The sequence below is a fragment of the Dermochelys coriacea genome, chromosome 1 (assembly GCF_009764565.3).
Source record: "Dermochelys coriacea isolate rDerCor1 chromosome 1, rDerCor1.pri.v4, whole genome shotgun sequence".
Lineage (NCBI taxonomy): Eukaryota > Metazoa > Chordata > Testudines > Dermochelyidae > Dermochelys > Dermochelys coriacea.
In genome coordinates, this window is record NC_050068.2 from 253147338 (window position 1) to 253161413 (window position 14076).

At 44.0% G+C, this 14076-nt stretch overlaps 1 protein-coding gene across 3 annotated transcripts in view; it reads left to right on the forward strand.

The window, feature by feature from the left end:
* CHST11 (carbohydrate sulfotransferase 11) overlaps positions 1 to 14076 on the forward strand; it is a 260188-nt gene that overhangs the window by 11615 nt on the left and 234497 nt on the right. The window lies entirely within an intron of this gene.

Below are 14076 nucleotides of genomic sequence, written 5' to 3' on the forward strand. Positions count from 1 at the left end.
TGCAATCTCTTTATTACGAAAGTGCAACTTACAAATGCAACTATTTTTTTGGTTACATAACTGCATTCAAAAACAAAACAATGTAAAACTTTAGAGCCTTAAAGTCCCCTCAGTCCAACTTCTTGGTCAGCCAATCACTCAGACAAACACATTTGTTTGTTTATCGGCGGTAATTGCAATTTAATTTTTTTTAATCGCTTGACAGCCCAATCTTGAGATGTAAAAATATATTCAGCACCTGCTGATATTATGAAGACAGCTAGAGCCAGTTACAAAAAATAACATAACGCTTCTAAAAAATCAACCTGAAAGATGCTGCTAGAGGAAGAATCTGCAGCCAGTTTGTTGTCAGTATCAAGATAATGGGCCTGTTTTGTTTTGGTTCCCCTCCTGCCACACGTGCTTCCCCCTCCGCCTTCCCTTACACAAGTTTTACTTCAGTGTGACTCCATTGACTTCACTGGAGTCACGATGTCATAAAATCCATGCCATCAAAGGGACAATCAAGCAGCATGTGTTTTCAGATGTATTCCTTTTGTTTCTTAACACTACCCCATGTGGGTTCTGTATAGGCATGATATGGAAGAAGAGTTGCAAAGGGGAAGCCTTCTAGAGAGCTTTTCCTACCAGTCCTTTAAAGTTCAGAATAGGGAACTGTCAGCCTGACCCTAAATATCTGATATTAACCTTCACTGCTGCCACAAGATGAGAGGTGGTCTTTAGTGAGTATCTGGGACCCAGCTAGGGTTGCCAGCTTTCTAATTGCACAAACACCCTTGCCTTGTCCCTTCTCCAAGGCCCTGCTCACTCAGCCCCCACTCCCTCCCTCACATCCCTCAGGCGGGGGTTGGGGTGCAGGAGGGGGTGTGGGCTCTGGGGTGGGGCTGAGGGGTTTTTAGGGTGCAGGGGGGCTCCGGGCTGGGGCAGAGGCTTGCGGTCTGGGCTCAGGTTTGGAGAAGGGGCTTGGGGTGTGGGAGGGGGTGTGGGTCGAGTTGGGTGGCATTTACCTTGCACAGCTTCTGGAAGCGACTGGCATGTCTGGCTCCTAGGCACAGTGTTGGCCAGGTAGCTCTGCACACTGCCCCTGCCTGCAGGCACAGCCCCCGCAGCTCCCATTACCCATGGTTCCCAGTCAATGGGAGCTGTGGAGTCGGTGCCCGGGGCAGGGGTAGTGTGCAGAGATCTCCTGGCTGCCCCTGCATCTAGGACTCCTGTACAATCCAGGAGAGTTGGCAACTCTAGACCCCAACCCATTAAAAACTTTAAACCCATGCCTTAAGCTGCATCCAGAAGTAAATAGGTGGCCAACAGAGATACTTGAGCACACTAGTGTGGTGTTCTCATAATGGCCCATGCCACTCGGAACATGCGTTTCTGCATTATGTGCTAGCAGAAGCTTCTGCTTGGCTTTCAAAGGGAAGATAACCTGCACCAATGCACTTTGCTTAGAGATATCATAAAGGGGTCCCAAAGGCATAGGGTTGCCAGGCATCCTGTTGTCGACTGGAATGCCCAGTCAAAAAGGGACCCTGATGGCTCTGGTCACCATAGATGACTGGGCTGCTAAAAGACTGGTTGGCTACAGGGAGGCAGGCAGGCTCCAGTGGTTTTCAAATTTCAGGTGGTGACCCAGTACTGGGTCATGGAATGTAAGGCACTGAGTCGCGGCAGCTCTGGTCAGAACCACCGACCTGGCTGTTAAAAGTCCCATCTGCAGTGCTGCCTGGCTAAGGCAGGCTAGTCCCTACCTGTTCTGACACCGCGCTGCGCCCCAGAAGTGGCCAGCAGCAGATCCGGCTCCTAGCTGGGGGGTGCGTGGGGCATAGGGCTCTGTGCGCTGTCCCTGCTTTGAGCACTGCGGTGCTCTGTGCACCCATTGGCCAGTTCCCAGCCAATGGGAACTAGGGGGGGCAGTGCCTGCAGGCGAGAGCCATGCAAGCCGGTTGTGCACCTCCGCCTAGGAGCCGGACCTGCTGCTGGCTGCTTCCGGGGTGCTGTGTGGTCCGCGGTGCCAGGACAGGCAGGAAGCCTGCCTCTGCACCCTGGCTGTGCCGCTCACCGGGAGCCACCAGAGATAAGCCCGCACCCCAACCCCGCACTCCAATCCCTTGCCCCAGGCCTGGCCCCACCCCAGAGCCTGCACCCCCTGAGCAGAGCCATGACCCCCTCTTGCACCCTGACCCCCTGTCCCAGCCCAGAGCCCCCTCTCACACTCTGAACCCCTCCATTCCTGGCCCCACCCCTCATCCCCAGCTCTGTTGGATCATGGGCATCAACAAATTTTCTTCAGCTGGGTTGCCAGGAAAAAAAAATTGAAAACCATTGATCTAGACCCTTCCTGACAGGTGTTTGTCTAACCCTGCTCTTAAAAATCTCCAATGATGGAAATTCCACAACCTCCCTAGGCAATTTATTGCAGTGCTTAACCACCCTGACAGTTAGGAAGTTCTTCCTAATGTCCAACCTAAACCTCCCATGCTGCAATATAAGCCCATTGCTTCTTGTCCCATCCTCAGAGGTTAAGAAGAACAATTCTTCTCCCTCCTCCTTGTAACAACCTTTTATGTACTTGAAAACTGTTATCATGTCCCCTCTCAATCTTCTCTTCTCCAGACTAAACCAACCCATTTTTTTTCAATCTGCCTTCATAGGTCATGTTTTGTAGACCTTTTATCATTTTTGTTGCTCTTCTCTGGATTTTCTCCAATTTATCCACATCTTTCCTGAAATGTGGCGCCCAGAACTGGACACAATACTCCATTTGAGGCCTAATCAGCGCGGAGTAGAGTGGAAAAATTACTTCTTGTGTCTTGCTTAAAACACTCCAGCTAATACATCCCAGAATGATGTTCACTTTTTTTGCAACAGCGTTAAACTGTTGACTCATATTTAGCTTGTGGTCCACTATGACCCCCAGATCCCTTTCCGCAGTACTCCTTCCTAGGCAGTCATTTCCCATTTTGTATGTGTGCAACTGATTTGTTCCTTCTTAAATGGAGTACTTTGCATTTGTCCTTATTGAATTTCATCCTATTTACTTCAGACCATTTCTCCAGGTTGTCCAGATCATTTTGAATGTTAATCCTATCCACCAAAGCACTTGCAACCCCTCCCATCTTGATATCATCTGCAAACTTTATAAGTGTTCTCTCTATGCCATTATCTAAATCATTGATGAAGATACTGAACAGAACCGGACCCAGAACTGATCCCTATGGGACCCCACTCGTTACAGCCTTCGAGCATGACTGTGAACCACAGATAACTACTCTCTGGGAATGGTTTTCCAACCAGTTATGCATCCACCTTATAGTAGCTTCAGCTAGGTTGCATTTCCCTGGTTTGTTTATGAGACGGTCATATGAGAGAATATCAAAAGCATCCCCACATCTGTTTTTATGTCCTCTACCTTATCCAAAACTGAGTCACATTCTTTTATTGTTTAGAATAGTTCTGAGATTAAGAATGTACTATAAAACATCCTGGTGCTGATCCAAAGCCCATGGAATGCATCCAATGAAGTGAGCTGTAGCTTACGAAAGCTTATGCTCAAATAAATTTATTAGTCTCTAAGGTGCCACAAGTACTCCTTTTCTTTTTGAAGGCAATGGGAATCTTTCCAATGGACTTTGGATCAGGCCCTCTGACATAGAGGGAAATTTTATCTAAAAACATTCCCTACTGTCATTCCTATCCTCTTTTTCTCCCCTCCACCCCCAGTTTGGTCTCATACTGGTTCCCAGTGCTTCTATTGCAAGTAGGAATGGGAAATGCGGGTGAGTAACTCCTATTAATGTAAGATATTTGAAGTTATAACTTTTTTTAATCCTAACCTGAGCCTCAGGATTGTCATAGTAGATTTTAATCCAGTACATATACATACACACATTCTACCAGGAAATCTATTTTTCCTAACACTGAAAAAAGAGATCACTTAACTAGGGACTTGAAGTCAATAGTCACAATGAGAAGCCCCTTGTCAAACAAAAATTACATGTTCTATGCAGCTTTCATTCTGATTTACGCATGTAGCAACAAAATACTAACTAGTGGCAACTAAACTTGGCATGCATGCATGCGCGCGCGCGCACACACATCCCATTGTGGCCTAATTCAGGAAAGCATGTAAACACATTCTTGACTTACTTCCATGGGACTTAATGTACATATATAAATACAAAGTTAAGTACTTTCTTGAATAGGGATGTCTTCACTAAGTAGAACAGAAAAAATTAAAATGGAAGTTCTCCATTTTACCTTTCACTACCAATCCCCAATAAATATATTTAATTTTTTAAAAATTTGTAAACATATCAAGATTCAGATGGAATGGGAATAAACCCAGGGTAAAATATAATTCATTACTCTTTAATAGGGTGACCAGATAGCAAGTGTGAAAAATCAGGACGGAGCAGAGGGTGGGGGTAATAGGAGCCCATATATAAAAAGCCCCAAATATCCAGACTGTCCCTATAAAATCAGGACATCTAGTCACCCTATTCTTGAAGACAAATCTGACTTTGATTCTTGGATGATCACACTTATTCATCTGGGCATGTAAGAATTAAAATGTTTAGCTCTTGTAATGGGAATGAGCTTTGCACTGCTCTGGTGGCGAGCTGCTCCTGCTAGTCAATTGATATTGGCATCATGTCTTCCTGGCTGGTGCATATTGCTTTAGTGACTAAAGAACGCTACGGATGAAACATCAGTGATGCATTCTAAAAAGCATGAGTAAACCCTGCTGAGTGAGAGTAAAATTAGGATGAGCAGTCGGATGTAATTCATCCTTAGTATGCAATATGCATTCAGAGTCAGGAGATGGAAACAGCCCATGGCTAGTGGAATAAGGAGAAATCAGACCTGGAACTTAAGTTCAGTTGACAATACAATAATATCACCAGGAAGAGAGTTAGTTACTTTGCATTCACACTTGTAAAAAAGTAACTAATTTTAATGCACAATGGAGCTGGCATGGTCAAAAAAGGTTGCAGAGCACTGGCTTGGCCCCTTCAACAAAGATGCTCATTGGTTAAGCTCTACTTCAACAATTTAACTTTATAAAAGGTGTTCTGGATTGGCAATGGAAAAATGGCAAAAGCACAGCACATGAAGTAAGAGACAACTGAAATGTGACAGAGCTTGGCAGATATTTTAGTTTCTACCCTGCCCCAGGAATTTGTGTTGGCTGCTCTGGCTTTAGTTGTGGTATCTGGACATTTCAAAACTTTCCTTGGACGTGGTTTTCAGAGGTGCTTTCCACCGCAGCTACTTTGGCTTCTGTCCTGCAGTACAACTCTAAGTAATGGGGTAGTGAAGATACCCTTCTAGCAGGCTATCCCATAACCACCTGTTGCAGAGTTTCTTGATCCTTCTTCTGAAGCAACGGGTACAGGTCACTGTCGGATCCAGGATACTGGACTAGATGGACCACTGGTGGCAATTCCTATGTTTCCATTGACTACAGTGGAAAGAGTTATGGGTGTGAAAAATCCGGCTATTTGAAATTTTGATCAAATTTTTTTTTTTTTAACGTTTAGACACACTTGTTGTGGTTGGTTTTTTTTTTTGTTTTTTTTTAAGGTTTATGTTGCTAATAGTCATTGTTATACTTCCTTTAAAGCAGAGGGTTCTTAACCTTTTTCTTTCTGAAGCCCCTCGCAATATGCTATTTAAAAACTCCATGGCCCACCTGTGCCACAACAACTGATTTTCTGCATATAAAAGTCAGGACTGGCATTAGGGGGTAGCAAGCTGGGCAGTTGCCTGGGGCTCCATGCCACAGAGGACTCCATGAAGCTACATTGCTCAGGCTTTCGCTTCAGCCCCAGGTGGCAGGGCTCAGGGACCTGGGCTTCAGACCCAGGTGGTGGGGCTTCGGCTTTCTTCCCTTGGCCGCAGCGAGTCTAATGCTGGCCCTGCTTGGAAGTCCCCCTGAAACCTGCTTAAGGCCCCCTAGTGGGCTCCAGACCCCTGGTTGTGAACCACTGCTTTAAAGTATCCTTGCAATCTACAACTCAACCCAAGCCCGATTAAAAATGCTGCAGTGCCCCTCTCCTCCTCCTCCTAAAACTAATAAACATGCAAGTGATATTTTAACAATCTTGCAGGTGTTCAGTGTTGGGTTTTCTAGCATTAGTACTTTATTTGTAAAATTTATTTTATGTTGTTTTTCCTTCTTCCCCCATAGGAGTCTGTTTAAACTATTTGAATACAATGCTTGCCATGTATATCTTTATTTGAAAACCGAACTTTCTGCCACTCTTAAAATAGGCCAGGTCTACACTAGAAACTCTTGCTTGCATGGTGTGTGTGTGTGTGTGTGTGTGTGTGTGTGCGCTCCCTCCCTCCCGTGATCAGGGCTGGCCCACAACATTTTGGCACCTGAGGCGAGGAGCTCAAATGACATCCCCATGCCCCCTCGCTTGGGCCAAAACTTTGAAAGGTCTCAATTCTGCCTTCTTCCTGTTCTGTTCCTCTCATGGTACTGCTCTGCTACCTACCCCAATAAAGGAGAACTAACAACTTAAAATGCCATGTTCAAAAATTGTAAGTAACACTTACATTTTCTGTTCAGGAGTGTGAAGTTAACTTTTCTTGTCTGCATAGTAAACAATGGCATTTTTATCTGTTTGAATAATCAAAGTGGTGCTTTCCGAGCCTTCTTGGTTGCAAAGATTTGAACTGCTTCCCAAAGGTCCACAGTCTGGGCCAGCTCATGCTCTACTGAGATGGTTGCAGGCCGACCAGCCTCTCCTGTGTCATTGTGGAACATAGATGTGTTTTTATTAACTTCAGCTTGGAGAAGCTCTGTTCTCCCCAGGCAACTGTTATAGGAAGTGTTAGAGGTATACGCAGAGCAACGAAAGCATTTGGAAAGAGGGTGGTCATCTTATTTGTGCACATATATTCCAGAACATCCTTTTGGAGTTGATCCTGCTGAAATGTATCTTGAAAGGGCTTTCAGTTCATCACCTAAATTACTTGCATCAATATCGCGCATGTCATCATGTGTCAACACTGTCTCTAGTGCCCTGCATTGCTGGTGTAGGTCTTTTTCAGGTATAGTGAGGAGTTTTGGAATATCATACAACATCCCAAATATACTGCTGTGTTCCTTGAGCTGCATGAAACATTCTTCAACTGACTGTATTCCACAATCTAGCACCTGGTTAAAGAATTCAACTTTGAATTGTTGTTTGGCATCTCTTATGGGATTATCCAGTGCCTCGTAATCAAAATGTCGTCTTCTTCGGTGACTCTTGTATTCTTGAATGGGTGGGAAAATAGCTTCAGTGCGAAGTTCCTCTGCCAACTTCTGTACACTCTTCAGAACATTGCGAAATCCCTCATCTGACCAGTAAGACTGCAGGTATGACTTTGCTTTGTCCAGTTATTCCATTGCTCCAGATATATCAAGGTCAACACCTTGGAGTCTCTTGCTTACAACATTTATTTCAAACAGTATGTCATGCCACAACACTAAGCTACACAGAAATTTGAAGTTGTGTATGTTTCTGGTGATTCCATTTCCCTCTACCACTGTTTTCCCATGAACAGTTCCTGTCATAGCATTATCCTCCATAATGGCAACTATGGCATCATCTATCTTCCCAATTTGGTGTTTGATAGGCTTTATTGCCTCCACTCGACTTTCCCATCATGTGGCACTCAGTGGTTTCAGTGTCAGAGAGGATGTTCCCAGATATTGCTTCAAAATTTGTCATCCCTGAGTTGATGCAGAGAAAAATACGTAGAGGTTTTGAATTACATTAAAAAAATTCAGCAGCCTCACTAGAAACTGATGCTGCATTGCTGACCACCAAGTTCAATGAATGAGAACTGCATGGGACAAAAAAATCTCGAGGATTTAACTCTCGGATCCGTGTCTGCACTCCTCTGTTCTTTCCTCTCATGTTGGCACCATTATCGTAGCCCTGACCTCTCATGTCAGCTATCACAATTCCCGTATCTTCCAGCTTTTTAAGAAGCACATTTATCATACCAGCTCCTGTAGTATCATCAATGTCAATAAATTCTAGAAAATGCTCTGATAGTCACCATTGCAGGGACATTTTCACTATGTTCTGTTGTTGTTACAAAAAGCACCATTAAAGTCATTTGTTCCGTATGGCTGATGTCAGGTGTGCAGTTCAGAATAACTGAGTAACATCTTGCTGACTTTAGATCTGTCACAATCTTCTGTTTTGACTTTTGTTGCCAGTAACTGTGTGATCTCATTTTGAATTTGTTTTCCCAAGGTAGTGGTGTGTGTACATTTCTTGGGTGGTGACTCTTCTTAGATGCTCCTGGAGTACAGCATCAAACTCAGCCATCAGCTCCACAATTTTAAGGAAGTTTCCATTGTTTGGCACATACAGCTGATCTGAAGTGCCACACAGTGCTAGGTTTTGGGTAGCAAGCATTCTCACAATGGCAATGAGCCTTTTCAGAACATTTTGCCAGTAAAGAGACTCTGATGCAATCTTCTCTTGATGCTGATCATCTGTGATGGCCTTTAACCTTAGTCTCATCTCAAGCTCTTTCCACCTATGGAATGCTCTCTGGTGATTTGCTGCCTTCTCGGGGCATGCCAGATTTCTAGCCAGATTTTTCCAGTCCTTTGTTCCCATATAACCCAATGTGGCTGGAACATTAGACTGGAAGAGGTTTTTATTTTTTTTCTTCAACAAAAACAGTATGCAGCATTCTGGGTTTTTGAGTACATAAGCCATGGCCTCTCCACTTTGTCACCATTGGGGATTTCTGCCAGTAATGTGTTGGATGGAAACTTCTATTTTCATTGTCTTTGGGGAACATGAAGTTTTTTCACTTGCTATGGCCCATGCAGTACAAGGAAGTCCCTCAGGCTACTGCTCAAGTGGTCCACAGTCCTGGATCATCTAGACTTAAGGAACTAAACTCACCAGCAGCTGTTTCTTGCACCTCCACCACTCTCTTCTCTGATCTACACTTTTCTTCACGAATGTGCATTGTTACATCCATCTGAGATGGAGATATGGGTGCTGCAGTAGCTGTCAGGTCACCTGCTTTCTGACTAATTGGAAGATCGGGCATCTCCTCACCACTCACATCCTCGCTGGGGCCAGAAAGCTCACCATGAACATTTGTGTCTATGTATCTCAGGAGAGCTCCTTCCTGCTTAGATAGAAAAGCTTCCTTTGCTTTTCCTTTTTCTGAATGCTGGCCCAGAGGGGCGTTTTCTTCTTTCACTCATGACTGCTGTTTTGTGCCATCGATAGTGGCTCTCAACACTCAGTTGAAGGGGACAAATAAGCAGGCTGGTAGCAGGGTCTGAGTGAGAGAAGATATCACCATATTAAGGGCCTAACTGCCTCCTACTACTTCAGTTGACTGCCTGGTCTCCTCAAGTGGGTCCAGGGAAGCAGCAGGAAACAGGAAGCTCCCTGAGAAGCTAGTGTTAATCAGTCCAGGCTCCGGGGGGTGCTAGAGAGGTACATGAGAGGCTCCTCCTCTTCCTCCTTTCTCCCTGCAGCTCCTGCTGCTTTCTGTTATTCCCTCTCACCTTTTCTCCTGCCTGCCTGTTATGTCTCTTGTGCCTCCTTCCTCCAGCACAGCACTCCATCACCTCTGTGCATCTAGAGCAGAGAGAATACATATGCACCAGCAGCAGACACAATCTTCTACACTCTGGGTCCTAGTGGCGCCCTCCACAGTCTGGCACCTGAGGCGGCTGCCTCCATTCACCTCATGGTAAGGCCAGCCCTGCCCATGATATTGCGACATCAGCAAAAGCCCTAGAGTAGATGCAATGCTACCAGCCAAAAAAACAAACAAACCCCAAAACAAAACAAAAAACAACTTTTGCTGGTATTGCTTATTTTGCTTGCAGAACTGGTATAAGCTATAGCAGCAAAAGTATTTTTTGGCACTATGACTCCATCTACACTAGGGGGTGTACTGGTATAGATACTCTTTTCTAGTGTAGAGGAAGGATATGTTTACGCTATGAAGACTATACCAGCATAGCCCTGCAGCGTAGATGCTGCCTACACCAACAGAAAGCATTTTTCTGTCAGTGTAGGAACACCAGCTCCCTGAACAGTTACCTATGTTAACAAAAGCTCTTTTCCATTGACACAGCTGCATCCACACTGGGGTGTGTGGGGTGGTCTGGCATAGCTACATTAGTCAAGGTTGTGCTTTTTTCACACCCCTGACCGATGGAGCTACGTCAATGTAACTCTTCCATGCAGACCAAGCATAGGCCATAGATTAGGTGCAGTATGCACTATGCACTTTGGAGCAATGGTAGCTGCACCATAGTTGAGGTTGAGCTTCCTATAATAAGCCTGAATTTCAACCCTTCTAACTTCTCTCAAAAGAAACATCATCTGGACACTTTACCTGTCACATCTCATCCCAGGATAAAACTTTAATGGGAAGTGTTTAATGTGTGTGTTTGGGGAACAGATCAGCAAGGCCCTAATCCTGTGATGGATCCCTGCATCCCATGTGAAATCCCTGGCAGGATCAGTATTTAAAGAGATTATACAAATGTTAAGGTGTTTCAGACATGTGCCCGTCTATTCAGCTTTCGAAAGTGTTCCTAGCATTTTGGGGTCATCGTGTCTCCAAAAGGAACCAGTTTACAATCTCCAGATGTGCTTAATGTTGTTGGCGTAGTGGATTTCATATAGATGGATTGTTAGTGGGGAATTCAATTCAAAGATGTAGGGGGTCCCCTCCAACTGCCACTGAAGTCAATGGAAAAACTATCTAGCTGACATCTGTGGAAATGGGATCAGACCCAGTAAAGAGGTGTTTTCTCACATATACAGAGTAGGGCTGATGATTGGCTTGTCATGGATTCCAGACTGCAAACTGCATCTGCTGCACTGAGTGAGAAATGTGGGGCAGGTGTCATGGGTAGGTGACAGAACAGGAATCTGAGAGGGAAGCAGAGGACTGGGAAGGTGATGAGCTGGGTATGTATAATGGAGCAATACAATGGAGTCATGATGACTAATTTTGGAATGAGAGGCATCTCTGGGGTTGGCAGGAGACTGACGGGGTGTGGATGCAGGATGAAGGGATTGCAGGGAACTGGGTGGCATAAAGAAAGGGCATGGAAATGGATCAAGGGACTGGGAAGGGGTATGGAAGGTTTCCCTGGAAAGTACATTACCCATTAAAATACACCTCTATGCACTTCCATTTTCATCTTACACTGAGTTCATTATTGCTCTGATAGGGCATGGGGGGGGGGTGATCAGAGACTGGCTTGGGTTAGAACACTGATTTACTTCTGTCAGTGGAAAAAATGAGATGTGGCTTCCCTAATGTATGATTACTGAGGCAGCAGAAGGATGTCCGTTCTGATTTACCCCCCCAAAATAAAACAACAATTTTCAGCACAGAATACAGGGATACTTGAAGAAGAAAAGCAAGATGACCTTCCAATCCATTGGCCTAAATAGCTGCCATGAAAGGTAGGTGAGATTGACAAATACTAAGCCAAGTAACTTAATTTATAACTAAAGAATTCTAATCTATTGTTAATCAAACATTTGTATGGTGTTAATAACCCTTCCTTGCTTTTGTTGAATATGCCTGTATTAGCTGCTTTGCTGTTGCCTGTGGTAGACTATTCTGTGAGTTTACTTCCATCTGTTTGGAGTTTTGTCTGTCTTGGTTTTCACCTGTAGTTTTATTTTTAGGCCTTATCCCTGAATCTTGGTTTTTTATTGTAGTTCAAAGAGGTGATTTGTTATGGAATCCCACTGATTTCAGTAGGCTTTGGATCAGGTCTTGGGTTACTATCTTCTTGAGCATCTTGAAGCCATTAGTCTAATTTTTCAAAGGTATTCAGCACTTCTAGCGCCTGTACATTTCTGTGTGAATGCTGGGTGTTCAGCACCCACAGTGCAGTCCAAGTTCTTCTAGCTGTTCTGCATTTGTTAACCTTCCTAATGATATGGTGAATTTCCAAAAAGATGGGCATATGCAACTCAGGCACCACAGGTAACTGAATCCAACTGGAAGTGCAGTTTCATTTGCATACTCAGGACCATGGGCTCCCCTCCCCTTCCATATGCTTTTCTGTAAGAGCGCCAGCACAAAGAGATCCTTGGCATCAAAAGCTTGGAGACTACACTGCCTTGTTGCACTATAATTGCACATCAGGCTTCTTGCCAGAAGGGATCATGGACAAGGCTTGAAATTACACATAGGTAAAGGCATTTGAAACCTTGTGGTGACAGTCCTAGTATGAGTGAGTCTCCTTTGCCTGTGCACTGTCCTTCTCCCTCCCCGAGCACTGGCAGCATAGCTGGCGTTCTTGTCATGCTGCCTGCCAACAGATGCATGTGTTGGACCCTACCCGCCGAATGGGGGTTTTAAAGACCCATAAAGCAATTTATCACTGCCTCTAGCCACATTAATTTTCTCTCTTTCCATATGGTTTGCTTTCAATTTTGGGAGAAAGCATAGAGTGTGTCTCTGTTGGGCTACCTCCTCCCACCACGTTCCTGGCCACGGTCCAATTTTCCCACTTTGAGTGTACTGTACTTGCTATCATAATGCAGCTCATGTACTGATAGGTGCATATTTTAAAGCCACACTGGCTATTTGCTGTGGCCATTTGTAGTATCTTAATATGAATTTCTTCCTTCTGTTCTGAGGGCATGGCCCTGGCATGTTTTCAAGAAGTAGCCCTACACAATCTACAACGTGTATGAACAAACACACAAAAATAATCCTGTGGGTGCGCCTTGGAGCGTGGCTATCTAGTGTGCAAATGCATGTTCAATATAACCACATCAGCCGAGCAACTAAGCATAGACAATGGATCTTCACATTTAGGTAACTGGAAAACATGCTGGGCCGAATTCTCTCTCACATGAATCTGTGTTAACCTCCAATTACTTCAGTAGAGCTGCACTGGTATAACTGAGAATTTAGCCATCTGTTTCTAATGCTTTGATCTCTGTTTCCTACAGATCTAATTTCAGGGAGGTGATGGTGCTGGGAAATGTTGTCATAGAGCATGTTAATAAAACTTAAACTTGGAGAACTTTGGCCCTGATTCAGCAAGGCACTTCAGTACCTGCTTAACTTTTAGCACCATAGTGGCCCCCCATTGGAGTCAATGGAACTAAGCAGCTGCTTAGAGTTAAGCAGCTGCTGAATCGGGACCCTGAAAGCTTTGGTTTAATTTTTGCTAGCTGACTTCATGTTCTGTAATTTTGATCTATTACAGATTAGAATGTACTTTTGTTTTTGTAGGATATTTTGATTACATTTTATCTTGGATCTAAAAGCTTGAAAAGGGGGGGGGAAATCTGTTTCCCTCCCTTTATATTTGCGTCACAAAATAGAAAAAGCTAGTGGCCCCCGCCCCTCCCCACATGCACAAAAAGCCCTCAATGATTGGTGATAAAATACTTTTATTTTCATTTGTGTAACTGAACACTTAATAAAGAAATAATAAAAAATATAAATCATTGGGAGAAAATGGACTTCTAATAGGATCACCTCAACCATATCTAATTAACCAACACAAGTATTCAGATAGCAAATAATTTATCTTTTTGGTGAGAGAGCCCCAAAAGTGAGTAGTGATTTTTGTGTTTGTGGGCATCCAGCTTGAAACATAATCTGACATTCTATCCCAGCGATGGCTGCACTTCCACAGAAGAGGTTATAAATTTTGCTCTGTTGCACTTCTTCACTCCTATGGATTTCAGTGGGCCAGTGTATAACAGAGGGCAGGATTTGTACCTTCCTATTCAAATGCCAATGAGTGTGCATGCATGTAACAGAGGTGAGGTCCTTCATTTTCAGTTTAGTGACTTTTAGTGAAAAATGTTCAGGCTTTACCCAAAAAAAAAAAAAGCTACAATTTGGTTTTTACTGATTTTTTTTCCACACCCAAATTTCAGACCACTCATGTACATGAAAATATCACTTACCTTAAGAAATCAGATCCATTACATTAAGTAGATGTGTTATGTTAATAAGTTAGTCTGTGTAAATAGGTTTTAAAAGTAAGGCAATGTAGGGGAAGACATACCCATACCTATGTACTGACTG